At 34.3% G+C, this 24,723-nt stretch overlaps 1 protein-coding gene across 1 annotated transcript in view; it reads left to right on the forward strand.

Moving 5' to 3' along the window:
- The window catches only part of LOC131665279 (guanine nucleotide-binding protein G(I)/G(S)/G(T) subunit beta-1), a 265,346-nt gene that overhangs the window by 196,926 nt on the left and 43,697 nt on the right, over positions 1-24,723 (forward strand). The gene's annotated exons all lie outside the window — the stretch shown is intronic.

The raw sequence follows: 24,723 nt of genomic DNA on the forward strand, positions 1-24,723 counted from the left end.
CCTCAACAAGTGCATTTAACGCGCCAGTATGGATTGTGCCAAAAAAGGGATTAACAAAAGACGGAAAGAAAAAATGGAGAATGGTGATAGATTATCGAAAATTGAATGCAAAAACTATTCCAGACCCATATCTTATACCCAACATATTGGAAATTTTCGACTGCATAGGAAAAAACAAAATTTTCACCACCATCGATATGGTTTCCGGATTTCATCAACTAAAAATGAAAGAGTCAGATATACATAAAACGAAATTTAGTATCCCTGGCTTGGGACGTTTTCAATTCAAAGTATTACCTTTCGGACTAATAAACTCACCTAGAGTCTTCCAAAGAGCACTAACAAAAGTACTCGGAGACCTATTGGAAAAAGGGTTCTGCTACCTGTACATCGATGATATAATTATTATTATTATTATTATTATTATTAACCAGAGTATAGTACAAAATATTACAACAAGTAGTAATAATTATACAATTTTACAATTACAAATTTGTAACCCGGCAGAGGATAAACCTGTTCGCTGGTCTGGTATTTTAAAACTACTAAACACTTAAAGAAAATTAAGAAAAAAATAAAAAAAAAACAAAGAAAATTAAGAAAAAAATAAAAAAATAAAAAAAAAACAAAAAACTTAAAACTAAGAGTCGGTTTGTAATAGATTATAATATTTCACAGATGAAATATGGCTTAATATTGGTAGCAAGAATGCTTCCTATAAAAGCTTACTTCACCAATTATCTTCGATTTTGTTCTCCTATCTCCAATATCTGATTAACATTTGTCTGGCCGTTACGATTGTCGTCATTGTTGCTTTCATTTTTCTTGCATATGATATTCTTTCGTATGTATTTAGTCTAAAAGGACAAGTAAGTCCTGTAGCACACGTGACTCTATAGTGAGGGAACATTTCAGTATGTTGTCTATGTGAATCACATTTACATGTTGCTGTGAATACTATGTCATCTAAGACTATCAAATCTTTATATTTAGGTTGTTGTTCAAGTGAGTACAATGAATTAGTGAAAGTTTGATATCCTCTGATACCTCTATAAAAGTATAATAATGCTTTATTGTTTCCAAGATAATTGATGTCTCCATAGGTCATTCGAATATTATTTGTTTGTAGAATCGGTTTTCCTGGTGTATTTTTTGGTTTACTTGTTTCTATTTGCATACTATTATTGTCTGCAATGTCATCTATTTGTTTAAATACTGTTTCTATGGGTTTATATCTTACTTTATCTGTATTTGGTTCTTTGTGATCTTCTTTGTTTTCTTCTTTTATGAAATGTATATGTTTTTTACCAATTAATTGTTTGTATGTGCAATACTCACATTTATTAATGAAATTTATGTTGGTTGTATCTGTTTTTGTTTGAATGTAAGATTCGTTTCTTTTTCCCTCTTTAAGTCCGTTTTTTGTTTTGGTATTAATAGTTATCCGTTGTGAGTTCCAAGCTATGTTAATCACATTAGCAATTTTTTCTATTATTTTTCTGTAGTTATCTGATACATTAATTTTTTTCATGTTATATTCAGACATTCGACGATGAGAACGATTGTAATGAAGTGTACAAGTGCCTTGTGAACACAAATATGTCCTTACATCCAAGAGAAACTTATCCCTATCCACATCCACATGGACTTCCAATGCTGAATGTAGACTATTATCAAAGTTCCCTTGTTGCTTTAGTTTGTAATATATTTGTTGTAAATTGTTGCAATGTTTTTTGTGGTTCATTGTATTTCTGTATCTAGAATGGATGGCCTTTTATCCATTTTTTTATTTTGTCCTTTATTGTTTTTGTATTGCCATTTAAAGTTTTGAGGTGAGAAGGTAGTTGATTGAAGGTGGCTAAAGCTCTTGTATAGCTATCTTTAATGCTGATTGTTAATTTTCTTTTAAGGGGCTGTATAGTTTTTTTCCTTGTTACGGAATTTTTCTTCAGGAACATATCTTGCAGGTTGACATAGTGATACACTAGAGATTCCATGGTGAATGTTTGTTCTATGTTTAGTGGATTTTTTTCATTTAAAAACTTATTTTTATTTATTATTTGTAATAGTCGTGTTTGTAGAGTTTGTATATATTTGAGTCTTCCAATGTATGCTCCACCCCATGCTATAATACCGTATGTTGTTATGCTATGGAAAAGTGCATAGTAAATCATACGTAGATTATCTGTGCTCATTATCCTAGATAATTTGTAGAAAATATAAGTTAGATATTTTAGTCTATTGTATAGCATGTTTGTATGCATGTCCCATCTCATATGGCTATCGAAATGCACTCCAAGGTATTTAGTGTTATCAACTTTTCGAATGGATGCACCCTTTATATTTATATGTAGATATGTTGAGTTGCTATTGCAGTTATTTCCAAATGCCATGTATACGGTTTTGTCAATGTTTAATGACAGTTTATTCAATGCTAGCCAATGGATAGTTTGTTTAAGTAGAAGTTCATATTTCTTTCGACTTCATGCCATGTTTCGCCTTTCACGATAATTACCGTGTCATCAGCAAAAGCCAACACGTTATCATTTGGTAGCAATTGTAACATATCATTAATGTAGATTATGAAAAATAAAGGTCCCAATATTGTACCTTGTGGTACGCCAATGTTGACGTGTTGATATTGACTATATTCACCATTAATTTTAACTCTTTGTTTCCTATTACTTAGATAGCTTTTGATAAGTTCATACGCACTACCTCTAATTCCATATCTATAGAGTTTTTTGAGTAGAATTTTGTGATCCACAGTGTCAAAAGCTTTCGCTAGATCCAAGAAAGTTGCTGCTATTGATTTACTTTTGTCTAGTTGATTGTATATTGAGTTAGTTAGGTAGTATAGGGCATTTTTGGTGCTAAGACCTTTTCTAAAACCAAATTGTTTATTAGAAAATAAATTATGTTTGTTGAAAAAACTTTATAATCCTGATTTGTATTAATTTTTCAAAAATTTTGGCGATATCTGATATTAAAGATATGGGTCTATAGTTTGTTGGTAGATACTTCTCTTTAGTTTTGTGGATAGGAATAATTTCAGCACTTTTTAATTCATCAGGCCATATTTCTTTTTGTAAGCATAAATTAAAGATATAGGTCAACGGATCACTTATATGGTTTATTATCATCTTTAGTACCTGAGTGTTGATGCCGTCAGATCCTCCGTTTTTGTTGCCCATTTTCCTTATTGTTTGTTGAACTTCTATTCTATTTGTTAAATGCAGAAAAATACTGTTGTTGTTCATAGATGGTAGAGTAATGTTACTATTTATTGGTTGTCTAATATTATCACATATCTGTTTGCCTACTGTACTGAAAAATGCATTCATTTGTTCTGCAATGTCGTTTGAGTTTGTAATTTTATTATTACCTATTAATAGATGATTCATGTTATTGTTTTTTTTGGTTTTCTTCCCAATTTTGTTATTGATTATTTTCCATAGTTTTCGTGGATTGTGTTGATTTGTTTTGATTTGATTTTTTTCATATTTTTCTTTAGCTAGATCTATGGTCTTTTTTAAAGTTTCTACATAGTTTTTATATTTTTCTCTTTTTGTTGCATTATTGGGATCTTTTTTCCAATTATTATAAAGTTTTTCTTTGTGTGTACATGATATCATTATTGCTTTAGTTATCCAATTACTCCTTGGGTTCATTTTATTCTTATTGTGTTTATTGTTTTTAAATGATGCCGTAATACATGTTTGAATTTTTTCTATTAATTTGTTCGCAGCTAGATTAGGGTCTTTTATAATTTGTATGTCAGTCCAAACAGTTCTTTTGGCTTTATTTTTTAGTTTAAAATAGTTTATTATTTTAAAATTGGTTTTTTGTGTACATTTATAATTATTCCTTAAACTCATCATTATAGGGTAGTGATCATTGAAGGGTACGTTGAGGACGTAAGTTTTATAGTTGACTTTTCCTAGCCTAACATAGAAATCATCTGTACATGTACCTTTGTTAATATCAATATTGGATGGTCTTGTTATGGTATGTAGTCCAGGGCAATATCCATTTTCTAGCAGTACTTGTAAAAAATCTTGATCTAGTATTTCTTCAAGACAACATTATACATTTTATCGACAACAAACATCAATCATTAGATACGCAACAGAAAGACTAATAAAAATCAAACAGATACAACCAGACAAAAATTTACAACCCCAGGAAATTAAAATAATACAGTCAGGAACAAAAAATATCTTCATAGCCTGTCTTGACACAAGACAGTCCGCTATGAGGATAAAGGAGAATCTCAAAGGTCTCTTCAAATTATTAAGAACATTAATAATTCGCAAGAAAATAAAAACATTCAGTATCTCAAGAGACCTACAATTAAAAAACATACACTGGACCGAAATAGAAAACATTCTAGCAACAACATTCGAAACTTCTAAAACTAAAATTATCATTTGCCTAAATTACATCGACTACGTAAAACTCATAGACCGAGACAATATATATAACCAATATCACTCAAGCGCACTAGAAGGACATTCGGGAATCAACAGAACATGGAACAGAATAAAGAACAAATACTATTGGGAAAATCTGAAAACTGATATAGAGAACCGTATTAAAAATTGTAAAATTTGTCAAAGAAACAAACTAAAAAGAATAAAAACTAGACAACCAATGATAATAACGGACACTCCCATGAAAACATTCGACAAAATCGCAATGAACATAGTAGGACCTCTAAACATTACTAATAATCAGAACAAATACATTCTTTCTATACAAGACCTCCTCTCAAAATTCATAATAGTTGTTCCACTCAGTGATCACACGGCAGAAACAATTGCAGATGCCCTAATCAAAAGATTTATATGTATTTTCAGTTCACCAAAAGTAGTCCTCACCGACAGAGGAGCAAACTTTACAAGTAAAATTTTAAAAGCAATTGCTCATAGATTTAAATTTGCAAAAATAGAAACAACCGCATTTTCACCACAATCAAACGGCTCCCTAGAAAGAGCACATCATCCCCTTTGTGAATATTTAAAAAATTTTTTTAATAAAAAAATTGAATGGGACAATTTATTAGAATTAGCCCAATTTCATTACAATACAAGCGTTCACAGCGCACATAGATTTACTCCGCATGAACTGGTCTTCGCTTATCCACTACGATTACCATCTAGTGAACTGTTAAAAACTTCAGAACAATTGCCAACATTCAATAATTATCTATCAACACTTATACAAAACATGCAGGATATTGCATGCTTAGCGCGAGAAAACCTCATAACAGCAAAAGAAAAATCAAAAAAATATTATGATCGCCACATAAGCCCTTGCAATTTCAACATAGGAGATCAAGTGTGGCTCATTAAAGAACCTAAACCAGGAAAATTAGAAAAGAATCACAACCTGGGTCCTTTTGAAATATGAAACATCACAGACAAATATAATGTAACAATAAATAAGGGTGGAAAACCGAATACAGTTCATGCAAATAAATTAATATTACACAAGAGTATATAAACTGATAAACCTTTCTCTGTTTTAGGACAAACAAATCATGTATTTAAAAATAACGTTATTCATTACATTCTTTCAAATTACTTATGTATACATTGGATATCACTGCGGCACCACAAACACAAACATCACAACATTCTCTCTACTGGACGCTGACGAATGCGACTTTAACACCGAAGCCATAAACTCGACAATAGCAAATATAGAACTTATCCAAGCAGCCGAATTTAGAAATGTTCCAGTACATCAATGCAAAATTGAAATCCATCGGACAGTATACCAATGCGGATTATTCGGACGCCTCAAACCTGAACAAAACGGAGAACAGGAATACTTGTATGAATTGAGCCTTAAACAATGCCAAACTATCCATGAAACGATAATTTTTAAGTATGACAATTTTCATACGATTGCCGATTTAAAAATAAACGCCACAACAACCAAGGGCATAGACTTCGCTGGCGATGCAGAAAGCTGCAGCGGCGTAGCCTACGCAGACAGGTTCAGATCATGGAGTAAGGTACTTGTTCAAGGCACAATTAAAATCACATTAATACAAGCCTATGCGAAAATTTGTCTGAGTAATGACAAACTACATTTAAGCTCAGGAACGATATGTAAATTTTCAGACATAACTTGCGTAGACTCTGACGGGGGTTATATATTTTGGGACATTTTACCTCAGGAAGAATGTTTTACTAACACTTACGATATTTTATATAAAGGTCCAGTAACAAAATACTTTAACACACACAATGACGACATAATATACATGGTAAACACTAGCGACACGACCTTTGCTTTAACAGCCAAAGATAAAATATTGAAATGCTACAGAGAATTCATAAGAACAGAACACCCAAAACTCTTTATCGCGGAAGAAAACAATAACTTCAACAAATACAAATTCGATAAAGATACTGTTACTAGCAAAAGCAAGGTAAACATAGATTTATTCACATACGTAAATTCTAAATTTGTAAATGTCGAAAAGCATTTGGGCAGACAGCTGAACGACCTTTACAGAAAAATCATTACAGATAGGTGTGAAGTAGAGAGGAAAACAATACAAAACTCCCTATCCCTTGCAACCCTCTCCCCTGACGAATTCGCATACAACATCATGAAGAAACCTGGATACATTGCCAGGATCGCAGGAGAAGCAGTTCATGTCATAAAATGCACCCCTACTGTAGTGAAGGCACAGCACCTTAACGAATGCTACAACGAATTACCATTAATTTCAGGCAATGAAACCTGGTTTCTTACTCCAAAAACACATATCCTCAAAAGAAGAGGTACTCCAATGAACTGCAACTCCATAATACCTACATACTACAAAGTTAACAGCAAATGGATAAAACTAATACCCAAACCAATGGAAGCAATACCACCATAAGTACTCAAACCTAACACAAACATAAAATGGAAATTTGAATCCATAGATTCATTAGCAACTAGCGGCATATACTCACAACAAGAATTGGACCAACTACAACAACAAATAATGTTCCCCATGGAAAAAGCATCTCTGTTAAATATTATAGCTAAAGAAATATCAGGAGAAGGAACAACAAAGGACATTTTTACAGAAAATACACTTACAAAATTGACTGAAAGCACGTGGAATCACATATTCAACAAACTAATCACGTGCGGATCAATCTCGTCAGTAATCATAATGATATTAATATTACTGCAAATAATAAAATTGACGATTGACACCATCATCAGAGGATATACGCTGCACATGGTTTATGGCTGGTCTATGAACCTACTATGGGCCTTCTTCAGCTCAATAACCCACCTGCTAATGATACTAGGACGACAAAACCATGAAAGTATGACAACAAATAACAAACAAAACGTAGAAATTCAACTAGACACAATACACACAAACCTGAACGACACAGATGTCAAGATACAAATTTACCCTGATACCCACTGTCCTATTCCTCAACAAAACTTACCTCTCGAATCAACAATAATCAAATACAAACATGACCTATTTTCAACAAAAGTCTAATTGTCATGTCGTTCAGTACCCCAAACGCTTTACGTCATGGCCACATTTTAAGCGGGGAGGGAAGCGAGATATTCGCTTTAGGAATCTAAATTAAAAACAAATTCCTTATCTAAAAAACAAAAGAAAAATATATTTTTACAAAATTACAATTATGTTTACAAATATAATTACACTTATATACAATTACTTTTATATCGATGGTCAACACTTGGCCCTTTAATTACATTATAAAACTCACTAAAAACCTCCACACATACTCGACGAAAACCGTTACAATACACTAACAAATCATAAAAAAATAATTCGCGAAGATTCCAAGTATTTTCATCTGGACCGTACTCCCCCAAGAAGAAGGCCGTCTGCGTCACTCGATCGCAATGCCTCAGAGTACGCACTAATTTCCATCTCTGAAACTAACAAGCAAATAGGAAACAAATTAATCAGACATATCAATATACCAATATACAAACATACGAGGTGTGATCAAAAAGTAAGGTGAATTTTGAAATTTAGCGGGCTACGTCCGTTCGATCTTCGACTTTTTTATTTGGTTATGTCGGTACACTCGTCTAGAACATACGTTCCAAATTTCAGCTTTGTAGTATGTTTGGTTTGTTTGTGAGAGGCATCAAGGTTAGAAGTGTTTTGCGTGCTCCACGATTTGCTGCTGTCTAAAAACATGGATCAAAGAGTTTGCATTAAATTTTGTGTGAAAAATGGAATCAAATGTTCCAAAACACTTGAAATGCTGAAAGTGGCATACGGTGAGTCTACTTTAAGCCAAAAAAATGTTTACAAGTGGTATAAACTCTTCCAAGAAGGCCGAGAAGACACCGACGACGAACCTCGTTCTAGACGCCCCAGCACATCAACAACTGATGAGAATGTTGAAGAAGTGAAGAAAATAGTGTTGGGAATTCGTCGAATTACCATTAGAGAAATTGCTGATGATATTGGCATCTCATTTGGTTCGTGCCAATCAATTTTGACGAGTGTTTTAGACATGAGACGTGTGTCAGCGAAGTTTGTTCCGAAATTGCTCAATTTCGACCAAAAGAAACGTCGCATGAGCATCGCCCAAGAGCTACTGAATGACGTCAACGATGATCCAGATTTACTCAACAGGGTTATAACAGGTGACGAAACATGGGTATACGGTTATGACGTCGAGACTAAGACTCAATCGTCCCAGTGGAGGCATTCTGGATCACCAAGACCAAAAAAAGCACGCCAAGTTCGATCAAATGTAAAGGTTTTGCTTACAGTTTTCTTTTACTGCAGGGGCGTGATGCATCATGAGTTCTTGCCACAGGGTAGAACAGTAAATAAGGAATATTACCTGCAAGTTATGCGCAATTTGCGCGAAGCAATACGCCAGAAACGTCCGAATTTGTGGAAAAATAAAAATTGTCTTTTGCACCATGATAACGCCCCTGCTCACACATCGTTGCTTGTGCGCGAATGTTTGGCTAAAACCAACACAGTAACGATGCCACAGGTACCGTATTCCCTAGATCTGGCCCCCTGTGACTTCTTCTTGTTCCCAAAACTGAAGAGGCCCATGAAAGGACGGCGTTTTGCCACGATTGAGGATATAAAGACGGCATCGAATGATGAACTAAACAAGATCACAAAAAATGATTTTTTGAAATGCTTTGAGGATTGGAAAAAGCGTTGGCACAAGTGCATTATATCCGAGGGGGATTACTTTGAAGGAGATAAAATAAAAATTGATGAATAAATAAATATTTTTTGAGAAAAATAAAAATTCACCTTACTTTTTGATCACACCTCGTACATTGTAAAACACTTACATCTATTCTCACATATTTTCGGGTCCCGGGCTTAGGCGCGACTGGTAAAGACAAGTCCTCCCGTCTGGCTTTCTTTACCGCACGGGAATACTGCCAATCCGCAAACTAGAATAAAGAAATATAATGATAATAATAACAACGAATAAGAAATCAATTTGTAAAATACTTACGCAGACCATCGAATGACGCTTCCTTGGAAATCCAAACATTGTAAAAATTGAACTGTACAAAGTCGAGCAACCGCGCTCCTCATATACTAAATAAATGCACACACCGCAAAAATTTCTGTATAAACCGCTAGTAGCTTTGAATTTCAGAAGTATTTTTATGCAAACATTGCAATATCTTAGGCCCTGGGGTGTTACGTCTTACGACGCATCCTTTTTATAAAATGCACATTCGCGCAATTCAAAGCTACTAAACTATTCGCACGTCAGCAAAAGCTATCTAAACGCCAGGTAAATGACTCCGAAATTAAGCCTTACGACGCATCCTTTTTGTAACATATGCACATTCAAAACTGCTAAACTATTCACATGACAGCAAAAAGCTGTCGAAACACACTCCGAAACTAAGTCACCAAAACGCAAGAATTTATAATCATCGAAAACAAAAATGTCACACAATATCGCTATACTGACCTTAAAAGAGCTATAAAAGATATAAAATAATATAAAATATAATATAAAATATATATAAAATAAAATACTTATAAATTATAAATATAAAATACAAACTTATAAAATAAAATACTATAAATTATAAATATAAAATAATATAAAATATAATATAAAATATAAAAGATATGCAATGAACAAATTACTCAGTCAGTTGATCAGTAGTCCGTCAGTCAGTCAATAAGTACCTGTAAGACTGAACTCCGTACACACCGGTCCGACAATTGATGATCATTTTACTTAATAAACTCGCGACTGTTACAAAGTAATATCGTGCAAGTATTATTCAACAACCTATCCTATTCAATTCAACAAGCAGTTAGAGCCTGCTACACTCATACAATTCAACAAGCAGTTAGAGCCTGCTACATTTTATCAACAATTAAAAGCTACGATTATCAAGGTAGTACAATTATCAGACATACATTTTCACATACGTTTATTATAAGTGAGACATATCCAACCACTAGTCAATGAATAATTGGACCGTCTCATTCATTAGCTATTCGTAGTTGATGCATGAGACGTAACATAGCAGCCCGTACGGTAATGTAGGTGGTAAAAACAGGGTTGCCAATTATAATTATCTACATACGCTTGAAGTGCATAAGTTGGCGAGACGCTAAATTCAAATTATCATATCTCGGTGAAAGAAAAAGATATCTGAACGATTCGAAATTCATATAAAAAATTCTTATGTTTTCACTCCTGATATTTGATGATTTTATTTTATTAAATTTCTGATCTTAGGAGTTATTCCTGTAAATAATTACACACCTTGTTTTTCTTGTAAACGTTTCGCAATTCAATTTATTGCCACGTCAGTATACATCTGTTAAATATATAAAATGAATAATTTCAAATCAAATATAGTAATAAATTAAATATAAACCTACGTTTTTTAATATGCTTTGTACTGCAATGTTGATTAAAATAAAAATTATTTCCTCACATATATAACGTCAATATAAAATTATAACATCAATTAAATAAAACAATAATTTTTTGTCAGTACGGTATAAACACATCATGTCCAAGCAAATTAAAATAAAACTGATAGAATACGTTTGTATATGCTCCTAGTAAGTCACTCACGCTGTATAAGAATAGAAAGAGAAAGATTGAATGGTCTAATAAGAGAGATATGAAGAGTGGGGAATACAAAAGAGGAAAAGAAAGATCAGATCATGTTAATCTCATAATAATATTACTAAATAGACTTAATGATGTTAAATATTCTCGAATATTGGTTGCTGAGATATTTTGTATCTTCTTGTGAATTAATGGTATTATCCGTAATTTTAATGTGTACTGATTCTGCGATGCATCTTTTTTTGTAATTCTGTTCTACATGTATAATTTTTGTGTTATACCAATCAAATTCATGTTTCGGATTATTCACTATATGAGCTGGTATAGGTAGATGTCTAAATCTAGGGTTACTTGGATCTTGAATCGTTTTTTTTACCGAATATTTATGTTCATTGATTCTAGTTTTTAGAGCTCTTTTGATTTTAATTTGCTTGGACATGATGTGTTTATACCGTACTGACAAAAAATTATTGTTTTATTTAATTGATGTTATAATTTTATATTGACGTTATATATGTGAGGAAATAATTTTTATTTTAATCAACATTGCAGTACAAAGCATATTAAAAAACGTAGGTTTATATTTAATTTATTACTATATTTGATTTGAAATTATTCATTTTATATATTTAACAGATGTATACTGACGTGGCAATAAATTGAATTGCGAAACGTTTACAAGATTCGAAATTCATTTTGAAGGGAAAGACTCATACTTTAAGATATATTAATTAGTTTGACCAAAAAAAATTATCTTATGATCTTACATAACCTCAAATATGTGTAAAAGTCGTGTTTTTTGCACTTGAAAAGATTTACAGTGTTTCTTTTGTAATGTTTTCCGTTCTTTCAAATAAGAAACTCAGTTTTTTGGGTCCAATTCCAAAAACTGACCCAAATCTGGCTCAACTTGAAAATTTCAAATGGAAACTACTGTTGCTTATGGCAGATTCGAATTATGGGGGAAATTACACGTTCAAACGTGATATCAAATTTAACCGAAAAAATTTGTATTTTGAGTCCCAAAGTGACAATAAAAAAACATTTTATTATATATTTTGTTTATTATAAATATTATTTATTTATTTTTTTTAATAATTACATTCATATACATATTAACATATATAAAATACAACTTTCTATTTATCCCGTACATATGTTTGATATTTTTGAGAATTATTTTATATAATTATAGTATATAATTCTTACAATAATGATACTCTGTAAAAAATGATTGAAGCATAACTTTTTTTACACCAACTACAAATTATAATTGCAATGTTATCTTCGTAGGTACATACAGGTTCTTCTTTTATGGCAAAGCAAAATTCAACAGGATTATCAAATTTTGGAGGTCTATCAATATAACCACTTTTGAACCATGTATACTTAAAATTATTATGATACCTCGGAGAAGATAACTGATTATGTGAGGGATTGCATTTTTATGATAAAATTTCTTTCGTGTAAATTGATATTGTATTGCATTAAAATAATAATATCATAGAGCTTTCTTACAAAATTCTTCCAGAATCGAAAACCATAAACATCCAAAGGCTGAATTTTACCTGTAGTGCCAGGCGGTATTGTCATTACCATTAAACTTACTTGTTCCGGTACAACTTCTTGTACGGTATTATTACATTGCCCACTCCAAGGGTCTAAAAGTAAGACCGATGAATTCCCAGTATTTTTTAAAAATACTTCTTGCATCCACGTGTGAAGCAGTTGCTTAGAAAGCTTTCCAGATGTAAAAGCTCGTGTTAATACATTTTCTGGTGTAAATAATGTCTGTCTAACTCGAGGCCCAAAGTCTCCACTTGCTTCTTTCAATACTAAAAATAAAGGTGAAAGCAAATTACCCTCTGTTGATATAACAGGTTGAATAGTGTAGCTGTGTGTTAAGGAAGACAATGATTGTGCTATGCTTTGAATTTCTTTCAGTCCTCTATAATTTAAGGGAGTACTGTCGCTACGTAACTAGTCAGTTGAGAGGGCGCTCAGATTCGTCTTTGACTCACGTTGTTACAGTTGAAAGTTTGGCAACGACGCGCTTCTGCTACGCTTTGTATTCATAACGATAACCTCAATATCGACACCACACATATCAGCGGTTACTGTTCGTCAATATTTATTCTATTTAATTAAGTTTGTTAGTTAAATCTCACGCCCGAGGTCATGGAAATGTGTATGATCTGTAAAATATGAGTGAGAAAAGCAATTTGTGGTTTTGGAATGGCAAACGGGTTAAAAAGAGAGAGTATGAACAAAGATGTAAACAGGTAGAAAATGGTACAAACATTAAAAAAATACAGAGATGTAACTCAGAAAAATGCACAGAGCCAATAGATGTACCCAAAAAGTGTATTATTGAAGGACGCAGAATAGTTCATCCGGCTACACTTGCCAATCAATTAATCTGCAATAAATGCAATTCTATTTTGTCTTTGATCGATTGCATTGATGAAAAGCAATTTGGTTTAGCTTCAATTTATTACGTTAAATGTAGATCATGTGCAACAATATCTGAAGTTCAGAGTGACAAAAAGCACAGTGTCGGAAATGGCAACAAAATGCATTATGATGTGAACTCAAAAGCTGTAGTAGGTTTGTATATGAATTTTGTATCGATAAAAGTTTCAGTGAATAGTTTTGCATCAACCATGTAATGCATAAAATAACGTTTATTATTGCAGGCTCTTTGAATGCTGGAATGGGCTGTACGTACATGAACAAGCTCTTATCTGGATTAAATGTACCAGAGTTTCAATGGCACACGTACAAAACACATGAAGTAGAAGTGGGACTAACAGCTGAAAAAATGGCTTATGAGAGCTGTTTACATGCAGTAAACATAGAACGAAAATTGACTATTGAAAATATAGAGGCAGTGGAATCAATACTGTAGGTTCATGCTTATGGACCTTCAATTTTTTCACTATTCAAATCTATTTTGAATGAGATCAAGTGTTATATCCAGTGCCATGAGGTTATTTCGAGTCTTGATGAAATATTTATAATGATTTTATGTATACTATGTGATTTTTATGAACAATTTTATAGATTTTTTTTTTGCTACATAGGAATAGATGAACTGATATGTTTTCAATCAATTTTTAATCAATTTGCATATGTTTTTATGATTTTTACTAATCAAATACTGAATTGTAAATATGAATAATTGTACATTGTTATATTTTTCGTAGTCACTTGTTATTTTCATTAAAGTAGATTTGAATTTGTGTTTTGATTGCACATCTTGTATAACTTGTACAATACATAAAAAAAAGTACATGAATGTTGATTTTTTTTCAGGCCTCCACACCTTAACAGATCATTCATTTTTCCTGATCTTCCTTCGTCAGTTCCTCTTTATTCCATTAATGAGTCCCACAAAGTTCGGATTTGTGGATCAATTGATATGGGGTGGTTCACCAAGGGTTCGGGTAGAACTTATGACAGTTTGTCTGGGACATCAACAATCATGGGGAGATTTGGAAGAAAAGTACTTAATTATATAGTACTTCATAGAAAGTGTAGAAAGTGTGATTTAGGTTACAGTAAAGATAGTCATGACTGTCGTTTGAATTTTGTTGGCACTGCCAAGGCAATGGAGCCTTTTGCAGCAGTAAAATTGACCAAAGAAAATAGTCTTTTAGCTAGTTGTAATATTGAAATAGGAATAATCATATCAGATAATGATAGTAGCTCGATGGCAGCTATGCGGAATTCTTTGGATTACGAAATAGTGAAACAGGCAGACAAAAATCACACTAGTAAAGATGTAGTGAGTGGACTGTACAAATTGCAAAAAAATCATAAATTTAAAGAGCTCAATACCGATAGCATTCAATACCTCAAAAAATGTTTTAATTATAGTATAGCTCAAAATATTGGTCATAGCGAGCGTATGGCAGATGCTATCAACAATATTCCTTACCATGCTTTCAGCATGCACAGAAATTGTGGCTCATGGTGTCAGTATAGCGCAAATCCAATTACGTATAGACATAAAATAATCGGCCAAGGTTTCACTGATCCACACTTATTTGATAAGCTTGTAGAGCTTTTCAGCAATTTTGCAGATAGAAGTCAACAGTACTCTGCTGGCGCTACCAGTAATCCGAACGAAAGTATGAACGCGTCAATTGTCAGTAGAGCTCCCAAAAATCGAGTTTATGGTACATCTACGTCTGCTGACGCAAGAGTAGCTTGCACAGTACTGCAGAAAAATGAAGGGGAAAAATACATATGTGATTTGAATAATAGATTGAATTGCTCTCCTGGTAAATATACCGATAAATATGGAAACAAATGTGATATAATTAGTAAGACAAGACTGACCAAATCTCAAAGTACAGAATTTAAGAAACGACGTTTGTTTTTAAAAAAAAGAAAAGCTGACCTCCGAAAAAAACATGAACTTTGTGAGGGTCCTAGCTACGGCACCGACTGCGAACTTCTGCAGAATCTCGACGCTTTTGTTCCTATCGCTAGCTTGCCATATGATACTGATTCGATAATAGTATACTTTGATCTTGAAACAAACGGTTTCAGTAAAACTGCAGATATACTGCAAATTGCTGCAAGATACGGTGATATAGAATTTGCAACATACATCCAGCCTACTCAAGTTTTAAAGGAAGAAGCAAGTGCTGTCCATGGGTTACGATTGCTGAACGGACGTTTACAATTCAACGGCAAAAACGTAGAAACAGTTTCCCTAACTGAAGCAATGATTGGTTTTTACGAGTTTTTACATCGCTTTAACAAAAAATGTATATTGACAGCTCATAACTGTACTTTTGACTATACAAGACTAATTATGGCAATAATGAAATGTTTCATGATGTATAGGTTTCAATCCGTAGTTGAAGGTTTTTGCGATACTCTACCGTTAATCAGCAAATGTAACAAAGAAAAGGGCAAGGGTGCAAATAAACTCACAAATCTCGCAAATATTTGCAGACTAAATATTGAAAATGCACATAATGCCGTCGCCGATGTGCAAAACGATACAGGAAATTCTATTGCACTTTAAAGTGTCTGAAAATGTTATGAGAAAAACAATCATTACTTGGGGAATGATAAAAAAAAAAGAAGCACAGAAAAAACAAGATAAAGCTAATAAAGTGATAATATCTCAAAAGTTAGAAATGTTTAAGAAATTTGAAAACAGCTTATCTCTTTGTATGAAAAAAAAATTGATTGCTGCTGATGTTACAGATTGTATGATTGAAGAAGCTTACAAAGAAAATCAGTTCGATGAACTATGTCGACTTTTTTTAAAATATCAAGTCACTAAAAATAAGAAAGTGATTCGTACATTAAGTGATTATTTAGATCGAAATAATAAAGAAAATAATAAGATTTCGAGTGAGACTTAATTGAACCAAAATGTATCGTTGCATTAATGCCATATTTTTAATGTTGTTGTTACTATAATTTAACAATATTTACGTAAAAAATCTGCGAAGATGTTAAATGTTATTATAATAAATATCAATTTTATTTGAATAATTTTTTCTCAATTCAATTTCTATCTTAACAAATATATCAATGACGAGCGGTGTGAATATTTTGAAACATGCGCGCACGAGAGAGCACGTGACGAAAATGCGACGTTGCCATATCTCCAACTCGCTGTTCTCAGTTTCATATTTTGGACAGAAATTATTTATTTATTATTCTCACAGCTTCTGAATGATATTTTTTCGAACGGATATCGTTTTGAGATTATTTTTTGCATACCTCATAATTTTTTTATAACATTCTCATTTTTGAAAGCTTAAATATTCAGTAAAAAGGGCATTTTCCCATAAGACTACATGTTATTTTTAATCGTTAATTTCTCGTCTCACAGCTTCTGAAGGCTCACGAAATTTGAATCACAGTTTCTTAGCACTATAATACACCTACCATCCAAGTTTCAAACGATTCTCATTTTTAAATCACTTTCCGACGGTACTCCCTTAATGTTCTACCACTGTGAATCTCCAAATTAAATCCGCTCTGATCAGAATTATATAGATTGCTTGCACCGTATCTTGTAAGCAATTGTTTAATTTCAACTCTAAAAGTTTCACATTGATTTTCAATTTCATCAATATTTTTCAATGAATCTGTTGTAAAAATTTAGTGATTTTTCAAGATACCATATTATGTTTTTTTTTTAAATTGCCATTTAAAATGCGCCGACCGCTGTTCCTTGGTTTCGGCAATCGTCGGAGATAAGGTCGGAAATCGGAGCGAAGGTTTATTCGCCTACTGTGTGACTACGCAGAGTGGGCGAACTAGTGGTCTCACACCAATTATCCTGTTGCAGGCAGTTCCAACAACCAGCGGCTTTTGCTCTCCGTCCTCTTGCGTCCTGAAAGTTCCGGCAGCTTAAGAAGCAACTCCTCGTTTCAGGTCGAGGGTTCGATAGAGTTAGCGCATCGGTCACCTAACATTCGGAACCAGTAAATAAAAATTCTTGCTACAGACCGTCCCCGGCTGAAAATAAAATCAGCATGTAGGGAGGGAAAAAAAGAGATCGATCACACTTCACTTTCCTTTATTCGTTAGCTAGGCTACAGAATCGGTCAGAATGACGGATGGTCAACGCGGCTAATGCGATTTAACACGTTGCAGCAACGAATCCACACGTTCCGGCGAATCAAAAACGCGACGAACTATGCGCGCGATCCCCAATTCGTGACGGTGAGTAGTACTTCACCTAGCTATGTAAATTCCATACTTCATACACTCAAGCTAGTCAGAGAAATGGTGGCTGATCGGCACGATTCCTGACGTCGACAGATTCACGCGTCACGATGGAATTATGTACACGGCGAATCACGCATAACACCTCTATCCCTCATTAATGAGCGACACTTTGCCTATTTACAGATCTCAACTGCAGACTCACTCGATTGATTCCTAACTCCTTCGTTTTTCTCAGCTGATAGCAGATCTCCATATAGCGGAACTCATGATCAGCGGCAAAATGGACGAGAAACGACTCTTCACGGTCAAAGATCCTTTACTTCTCCTCTTTCCGAAAAGAAATCATTTTATTAGCCGATATGCTAATTTGGATATCGGTAGCGCCCTCTGAATATTCCGTCATTGGTCAATATGCAAATTAGAAAAGTAACACCGGCCTCATTTTATCTCCTACTTCGTCGCTATTTACCTTCTCTCACCCCCCACTAAGTCGGTCAGCATTGATTAATGTGAAATATCTACCCCTACTCCTATGTATTTTTCGGTGCAGACGGAAATCTAATTTATTCTAAATCGCTTATTGGTCGTGACGTCACGGGTAAGTTTCGTCAGAGGTTCAAATTTCATCTATTAATTATGTTAATTTAATTTGTCAAATTAATTGTCGCTTATGGGTATGCCTAGGGAATTGTAGCGGTCGCGTACAAGTATTTCCAATATTCATTAGTACGTTACACATTTTAAACCGCATCGTTAGGTGTTTTGTAATAATATAATACAATAGTTGTAGGTCGGTTTCATTGTCGTAGCGCCCTTATCATCGAGTTTGCGTTCGAATTAGTATTGTATCTATTCTAGTTAGCTCACTTTCATATGGTCTGTCTCGCTCGCTCTCATCTAGTCTGTCTCACTCGCTCCCGCGTAGTCTATCTCGCTCGCTCCCGCTTAGTCCATCTCGGCGCTTCTAAATGGCCGCCCTCACTCCCGTGTGTAGACCGCATGCTCTGCTGTCGGTCTCCGGAGCGCCTCCTGAAGCTCCCCCTCTGTCATGTGTTGTATATGTGTATCCGGGTGTTGTGTGTGTGTCTCCGGGTATTCGCCAGTGGTCAGCAGCAGTGTATGTGGCGCTCAGGATGTCGTCGATGTAGCGCAGCAGCCTGACACAGCTAATTGCCAGCTGCCGCTTCATCGGCGATTTCCTGGTCGACCAAGGTATGATAGCTTCTCCAAAGTATCTGTGCTAGTGCCTAGATGAATAACGTATTCGCGGGTTTAGCTCACATGCATTTTTGTTGCATTGTCCAGTTAGATATTTCGTGTTTTCCTCCAGCCGGCAACACGTGGTCAGGAGCGTATGTGTGCATGCGTTCTCTCTTTATCGTCATGCGCTCCATTTTTCGCTCATCCGTCGGATCGCGTTCTTTAACTTGTTGCGTCGTTTTCCCAGGTGAGGGTGGACGAAAATGAAAATAAAGCAGTGTGTAGATAGGAGCACGAGTCGGACATAATTATTCAGCTGGTTACAGGGCGGAAAGCGACGGGAATGGCTCCTCTGAAGTGTTGCAAATAATGTAACACTCTCAGGCAAAGCTTTGTAACGCACTGCATTACGACCCATACGTTTGGTTATAAATTCTGGGGTTATTGCGCTTCTGATGGTTTTGTATTAAGTCTTCACTTATACTGTAGAAAAAAGCCTACAATGGAAAGTAAATTTTGTAAGTGTGCATTATATTCCCGCGTTGTCATGGACTTACTACAACAGTTTTTCGGTATTATACCTCCGAGCAAAATGTCTATGTTCCACGTAAATTTTGATAATTTTTTTACTAGCTTAGATCTCATTGTGCATTTAAAAAAACTAGGGCTAAAATATACAGGTACTATTAGAGAGAAGAAAGAGTCAAAGATAAAATGTTTCAAAAAAAAACAAAAAATTTCGTAATTCAGTGAGAGGCAAGGGGACTCGCTCAAATCGAGCACCTCGAAAAGTGAGAAACAAATTCAAATCAAGCACCCCAAATGAGACAAAATTCTACTACGTCCTCGACATAATCTCTGGGTCATGCAAAAAGTAGAATGTTTTTTTTTCTCGAAAACTATTGAGTTTAGAGAAAAAGTTTATGGAACAGAAACCTCTTAGAATTGATCGTCCAAGTTTTCCAAAAACTCAGCAATTTTCTCCAAAAATTCTGAAAAAATTTGAGCATGTTCTATAATCAATTTTAAGACATTTTATTCTATAAACTTTTTCTCTAAACTCAATAGTTCCAAAAAAAAAAATGAGTTATGTTTTTCATGATCTTTTTTCGATTTGGTCGCCATTTTGTTGGAAGGAGTAATTAAAAAATTCCACTAAAATTCCCTGAGATACTTTGATGGTCGTGATTACCTTTGATCATGTTTATATCATGATTCCTTCACAGTAACATTTCTAAAAAAAATCGCAAATTTGATTTTTTGCAACAATTTTTACGTTTTTTATTTTGTTTAATTGGTTATAACTTTTTTATTTTACCCATTCAATCATAATTTTGAGCTCAAATTCTGAAAGGGCATTAAATTTCACGTAAAAGCACGTTTTGCAAAATTTTTCTAAGGCCTATAACTACAGAAAAATCGCATCGAAAATCAACAAAAAAAATCAGGCCTTTTGGTCGTTAATGGGTTAGAGTGATGCTCATGATTTGCTTGTTCTAGTTACCTTCGACTTTTATTTTGAATTTTCACTTGTATCTAGGCCTAACGAGTATGTATAGTTGTTATGAAAATCGCGTTAAGCAGACGGTGCGATAGCATTATACTTCATTTGTACAACTACGTCTGTTAGTGAGAAATATATTGCTTGTAGCTCTCAGCTAAAAAATGGTAGCATATCTTATAATGTAACCATAAAATAACCATCGCAATATCCTCTATTTTCTATACAAGCTTTTCTGTGTAGCATTGACCAGCCGAACGTGACAACTATCTCTCTCATAGACGTTGGATCCTGCGACCTTCAAGACTTGAACTCGTTTTAACTCCCGTTTATATTCAACTTTTACAAATAGTTTAATATGAAAAGATATTTGTCCGTCCCTACAAACTTTTCCAAAAACGAACGGCTCACTGTGGTATGTTTCATGATAATTCCAATGTGAACGGAGGAGTCGAAAACTCCATTAAAAGGCTATCCTGCAATGAATGTTTTGACGTAGCTCGTTACGGAGAACTCAAATACGGCGAGGCACCAGTCTTTGAAATCAAATTTAACGTCTCTACATCAGAAAACGTTACTATTCTTGTCACCTTCTAAGATGAATGCTCAGGAGGAAATGCTCAGATGGTAGTTATCTTATTAATGGTCATCCGTATAATATGTATGTCTATGTAGAACTCGTAATCGTTCAAGAATCCTACGCAAGTTTGCGCAAGAAAAAGAATGTAATATACCTTCCAACTAACAAACACTGTATCTTTTCGGACGCCCATTGCTCACCAATGATAAAGCCTACACGTTCTAAATTTTGACTCCAGAACCTTTATATGCAACTACAACAAATACGAAGCCTTATGTCAGGGATAAGGCGTCAAAGTACAGGATAACGTCACCAACATTTCTGATGTATATTTCACTAACTCAACTAGTGATATACAATTTGGATTATCTGCCGGATAAACTTTTGATCTCTGCGGATACTACCTCATCATTATAGAACGCCCAAGACTTTTAAGCGTTGAAACTGAATTTGGACACTCTTTCCCAGTAAAACAACTCACTAATGATAAGAAAATTCTGCTGACAGACTATTCAAACATCAAACTTCTTCACTTTGTGGGACATGTGAAGAATCAATTTGATGAAGTTACTGCAATATAGTCAAACACAGATGCGAGCTGAAGAGGCAAGTATAAAGAACTTGCTATTTCTAGGTACCACCGCATAAGATTAATTTGCGCTCATCATTACAAAACTGCTCGGCTATACCACTGTGGTTACTGGCGATATTGCACATATATATCAAGTACCAAGAGATAACCTGTCGCTTACGTAACAAACTAGATTACTACCACGTCCGTATGAGAAAAAAGGATCAGCTAAAATTCAGACTCGAAACAGGGATCACACCGCTTCTCGATAAAGGACCTGATCTTGCCAACACCGAGGAGTCTGCAAGCTTGTTACCTGTGGTGGAAACTTGGCTGCTTTTAGCATAAGCTTTTGACCTAACCATATAGCAGCTATTCCTTAGCCGTCGAGTCGTGGACGGACGCCTGCGATCAGCAGACCACCTATTGTTATTCCCACGGCACACACTGTGGTATTATATTAAAACACCAAAAAATTATATCCAAAATGAAATATCTCAACTTAGAATTGACCGATTTTGATGAAGTCGATTTCAATGTAAAGCTAATTACTTATAGAATACAGGAAAACCTACAACGAGTGTCGAAATAGATTTCCTATCCTTCAAAAAGTTCGTGGAAATGCAAATTTTTTGAGGCTGTAGATCTTTAGAGTAAAAATTAAAAATAATTATTTTTAATAAGAAAATATAAGTTTAAAGATAATTTACTGAATAAATAGAAGTTGAAATTCATCATATATTTTTATAGAATTTTTAAGTACTTTAAACACCCAGAAGTATAATTAAAAGTTCAATACTGTGATTTTCTTTTTGTGGCTTATTAAATACTTTTCAACTATCGGCCAAACATAATTTTCATATTTAAATACAATTTTACCACAAAAAATTTGTTATTACCTGACATTTGATGAATTTCAACTTCTATTTATTCAGTAAATTATCTTTAAACTTATATTTTCTTATTAAAAACAATTATTTTTTATTTTGACTCTAAAGATTTACAGCCTCAAAAAATTTTGCATTTCCACGAACTTTTTGAAGGATAGGAAATCTATTTTGACACTCGTTGTAGGTTTTCCTGTATTCTATAAGTAATTAGCTTTACATTGAAATCGATTTTATCAAAATCGGTCAATTCTAAGTTGAAATATTTCATTTTGAATATAATTTTTTGGTGTTTTAATATAATACTATAGTGTGCGGCACCCCTGCCAGCAGGACTGCGATTTCGCCGGCGACGCGTCTCCACTTGTGAGCTGCAGATCCTGTCACCCGGTGAGTCGCTCTCCGGAGCCTAATAGTTTCTCTTTCTCGCACAGCTCTCGCCCGGTACAACATCGTCGTCTGACGTACTATCCGCGCCGGTAGTATTGAGCGAACTCGCTCCTATCTTTCACTGTGTTGTTGCGATTTCGCGGATTGAGCAGATACGTTCACCCACTTCGAAACGACCGATTTAATTCCCTTGTTTTGTATAGTAACGTGATAAAAAGGTCACCTTTTTGTAATATCGTAATCGCCAAATCATTGTTTGTTCTTTGCTTATCTCCCCTTTCTCTTCTCGTCATTGTCTTAGATTTGCTCTGATGGGAGTCAGCGCCGGCTTCCTTTACTGAAATAGAATCCGTAAATCGCAGGGTATAGTAGTGACGAACAGTAGCTATCCGGAACCTTTGAAAAGTACCGAAGAATCAGAGTCAAGCGTGCGTAGAAGGTAGGAGATATCTTCGCCATTGACCCGTCAAGCAGAAAGGTATCATACTATGCCAACAAGGATTACATTTAAAGATGAAGGCAGAACTCCTAGCGAAACTCTAAGCAAAGTACGCGAAGCTTTAACTGGTACACGTGAGCAAGATTGAGAATAATATAACTGGAAATATAAAACCAAGACACTCAGTGCCAAATAACAAAACTCGAGCCGCGAATGTCAGCCCTTGGTGGTAACTGACATTTGAAAGAGTTCGTTGGACGGTGATTTTTTGTGTACTGATAGGTTAACCACCACTATATTGAGAAAATTTAGGTTTCTGCCGCTAATTATGTATTATAATATAGAAATTCCCGGCTTCTTATTATCCATTTTGCCCGGTATCGAAATACACTCACTTGAGGAAGTTCAAAATCTCCTGGAATGAATGATCTGTTAACGTCACTAGATTCAAAAAATGGAACCGTCTTCCTTAAGCTCCAAATTTTTTCTATGGGCGAAGGTGTTACATCCTCGCAAACAAATATTTATTTTTTCTTCTCTCGATTTTACAGTTATTTTTCGTTTCTAAGCGTTTAAAAACAATTACAGGCAAATTCGTTGTTATGGCACAATCACTGCAAATACATGTGCCTAGCCGCTGACTGTGAGAAAACTTTTAACAAAAGTTTTCCCACAGAGACAAACAGCAAAAGCAGATGAAATTAATTTGCGACGCGAAATCAACCCACAAGCATTATACTAGATGTAAATCGACCCCGTCACTAACAAGCGTCTGCTAGAGTGGATCCCATTTTCTCCATAGGCCAAATATCTAAATCCTGTAACTTGTGATGCGCTAAGGTAAGCATATGGTTAGCTCGTTGCCGTAAAGTGGAGAGATCGAAATAAAGATTCCATTACTCTCCTTTTTCGCATCTATCATATTTACAATTGACCCCTCCCTTCTTTCTTCATTCTCTCCTATCAAAATCGACAATGCTTTCTACCAAGAAGAAATAAGAGACACCGATTCTCATTATCTGAGATTGAATTTAATATTCTCTTTGCTTTCTTGCTCAATAAAATTTCTTCTCATTTATTTCTACCTATCGTCTCTAGACTAGACAAGGCATGTATTTCTGAATTTTTCACTTCGCGCGTTGTTCTATGATTCCAAAAGAAAACGTGAAAAATCAAGTTTAATATCAATCCACCTGTAAGTTGCAAAAATGTGTCCAAGTTAATGTTATATTGTGTAGTTAAATATACTCGTATAACTAGAAACTCAAATAAACAGCGCGATTTTTTTGTGTCAAACAGTAATTCCGAGCTCCTCCGGCTCTTTTTTATTCAATTT

Source organism: Phymastichus coffea, unplaced genomic scaffold (assembly GCF_024137745.1).
Source record: "Phymastichus coffea isolate CEN01 unplaced genomic scaffold, Cenicafe_Pcof_1.1 PCOF00049, whole genome shotgun sequence".
NCBI classification, from domain to species: Eukaryota; Metazoa; Arthropoda; class Insecta; order Hymenoptera; family Eulophidae; genus Phymastichus; species Phymastichus coffea.